Raw genomic sequence first — 3,748 nt, 5'->3', positions numbered from 1 at the left:
AATGTTCTGGCTAAATAAATATTTGAATTTTGCTAAATTTGTGGAGCCTCTAATCCTTCCTTTTGTTCTGAACTCTACTGTTCATTTTCACACCAGGCTACATGCTCCTCCCTCTCCTCTCTGAATTCTGCTACAGACCCCGACAACCTGGTCAGGAACTACAACTCAGCCTTATCCTCCTCTCTTGAGCTACATGCCCCGCTTTCTCTCTTTCATCCTTGCATGCTGGGTTCCTCCACTCGTTCCTCTTAATGCCCCTGGAGGAAATCTCACACTCTCGCAGACTTCCTTCACTACAAATTTATGCTAACCTGTTTTAACTCTGCCCTCTCTCAAGCTAAACAAACCTACTTTTCTTCACTAATCAACACACACAAGTCTAACCCACGCCGACTCTTCCCTGTCTTTGACTCTCTACTCAAACCACTCTCAGCTGCCTCTTCTTCCTCCATCTCACCTCAGGATTTTGCTGACTATTTTAAGGAAAAGGTGGAATCCATACATCAGAACATCCCGTTTCCTCCTCCCACCCTACAACGCTTCCTAACTCTCCTCCTGCCTTCCTTGACTCTTTTTCCACTGTCTCAGAGGATGCATCACTGTTCTCTCCCCCCTCTACCACTTGCCCTCTTGACCCCATTCCCTCCCATCTCCTAAAACCTCTTGCTCCTACTATAATCCCTACGCTCGCACACATTTTTAACTCCTCCCTCTACTCTGGTACCTTTCCACCCTCCTTCAAGCATGCAACAGTTATACCATTACTTAAAAACAGCAAGCTTGAACCTACCTGTCTTTCTAACTATCGTTGACTCCTTGAACATCTTGTATTCTCTCGCTTGCTCCATTTTCTCAACACCTATTCTCTCCTAGACCCTCTACAATCTGGCTTCCGCACTGCTCACTCCACTGAAACAGCCCTCACTAAAATTAACTGATGACCTCCATGCTGCCAAAGACAGAGGCCATTACACTCTGCTCATATTACTCGACCTCTCTGCAGCATTTGACACCATGGACCACCTTCACATTCTCATTCTTCTCCTTCACATTCTCCATACTCTTGGTATTCGGAACAAACCTCTATCCTGGATCTCATCCTACCTCTCCCATCGTACTTTCAGTGTCTATTGATCTCTCTGTGGGGGTACCCCAGGGCTCTGTCCTGGGATCTATCCTCTTTTCTCTGTATACACTCTCTCAAGGTGACCTAATAACATCTTTTGGGTTTAATTATCACTTCTATCCTGACGACACACAAATATACTTTTCAACACCCGACCTTACACCTGCTGTACAAACCAAAAGTTTCTGAATGTCTCTCTGCGATATCATCCTGGATGGCCCTCCGCCGCCTTAAACTTAACATGACAAAAACAGAGCTCCTAATACTTCCTCCCAAACCTGGCCTTACTACCTCCTTCCACATTACAGTTGGAAGTACGATCATTCACCCCGTAGCCCAAGCACGCTGCCTAGGGGACACACTCTGCTCCTCTCTCACATTCAAAACGTTTCTAAAACCTGTTGCTTTTTTCTCTGCAATATAACAACGATACGCCCTTTCCTCTGTGCTCGACTGCTAAAACTCTGACTCAGGCCCTCATTCTCTCCCGTCTCGATTACTGTAACCTCCTGCTGTCCCGCCTTCCTGCCGTTCACCTGTCTCCCCTACAATTTATCCTAAACGCTCCTTCCAAAATCACTCTACTCTTTCCTAAATCTGTCACCGCATCTCCCCTCCTGAAATCCATCTACTGGCTTCCGATCAAATCCCGCATCTCGCACTCATTTCTCCTCCTCACTTTTAAAGCTTTACACTATTCTGCCCCTCCTTACATCTCAGCCCTAATTTCTCACTATACACCATCACGACTCTTGCGTTCTTTTCAAGGAAGTCTTCTTTCTACCCCCTTTGTATCTAAAGCCTTCTCCCACCTTAAACCTCTCACTGACTGCCCCGCACCTCTGGAATGCCCTTCCCCTCAATACCCTATCCATCTTTAAGACCCACCTTAAGACACACTTGCTTAAAGAAGCATATGAATAGCACTGTGGATTATACTGGACACATGATACATAAAGCTTGGCCCCCTGCATACGCACTTACCAGAATTCCCTCCTACTGTCTCTGTACATCCTACCTACCAATTAGATTGTAAGCTCCTCGGAGCAGGGACTCCTCTTCCTTAATGTTACTTTTATGTCTGAAGCACTTATTCCCATGACCTGTTATTTATTTGTTTTGTTATTTATATGATTACCACGTGTATTACTACTGTGAAGCGGTATGTACATTAATGGCGCTATATAAATAAAGACACCATCTTATTTCATACTCCCGGTCTACATCCACTGTAACCAGATATCCCTCTTACATACACTGTATATAATATTGTGTTTCTGTATTTCTCTCATACCCGATGAAGGACCCCAAGAGGTTTGAAAGCTTGCAACAATTCAACTACTCGTTGGTTCAATAAAAAAAAGGTATCATACCACCTACTCCCTAGACCTCCTTTGTTACCACATGAAATAAATAGAAACCTCAGTGATGCAATACTTGAGAAAGACAATGGGCCTCATGCAGAGAGCATCGTTATTTCAAAATTCGCCATTTTTTGTACAATTTCGCGCAGAAACCGGCATAAAATGGCGAGTTACGAAAAACGCGCCATTTTGTTTTTTTTATTGCTAAAACTCGCCTTGCGGCTGGCGAGAACCTCGATCTCGCCATTTTTAAAACTCTCCGAATGCAGAGAGGTACGAACGGCATGTCGCGGCTGTTCGCGCCAGGGAAATGGCGCGTTTTTCTCATTTTAGCCGCGCCAGGAAATATTGGCAATAAGATGGCGCTCGCCGCCTATAGCAAAGGGGAAAAAAAACCCGCGATTTTTTTTTTTTACATTTCTGAAGCGCGCATCTGTTCCATTCAAACTCGCCACACGCATCCATGTTAAACATAGCAGAATTCGCACTTTTCTGCATATGGAGAATAAAACTCTCCAAAAAAGCTACTTTTTATGAAATTCGCCAATTTGAAAATTCTATGCTCTCTGCATGAGGCCCAATGATGGGTCAAAAGGTTTGTGTTTTTGTAATGCCTGGTCCTTAAATAAATATTTGTACCTATTTAAGTAATGCATCATTGAGCTTTCTATGTATTGTATATGATTTGGTGGCCGCTTGCTTTTCTCTGTTAGATGCTACCACAAGTACCTAAGTATTATATTGACTTGATAATTTCCCATTTCCCTTAATTATTGCAAATACAGTACATGTAAATATCACAACACAATCTCAATGCTCTCAACTGTAACAAAAAAAGGCGAGGAAGAAAATCAAAATGGCATCCAAAATGGTCACAGAATTCAAAAGGCAAAACTGGTTATCACCAGATGCCAATGAATTGGGTGCATGACATAAGCATGTTATGTTGAGAATGTAGAGTGGAATAACAGTTACAAACCAATGTACAAATAAAATGAATAGGCCAAGTTTCTGACTGAAGCTATTGAAACACTGAAATGACACCTGCAGGGATCTGTACACTGCTTACTCTGATAAAGGAATTACATACATTGGGAAATCAACTGATATGTCAACCTCTATAATGGACATCATAAACAAGGAAATAAATTAGATTCCCCACCAACCACTGTCTGACTTGCTTTTTGAGCAATGGACATACACTGAATCGGGACTGTTATACTCAAAGTAGTATAGAAAATACCTATCCGCCCATATA

The sequence above is a fragment of the Ascaphus truei genome, chromosome 2 (genome assembly GCF_040206685.1).
Source record: "Ascaphus truei isolate aAscTru1 chromosome 2, aAscTru1.hap1, whole genome shotgun sequence".
In the NCBI taxonomy this organism is placed as follows: Eukaryota; Metazoa; Chordata; class Amphibia; order Anura; family Ascaphidae; genus Ascaphus; species Ascaphus truei.
Note: the sequence above shows the minus strand (reverse complement) of the source record.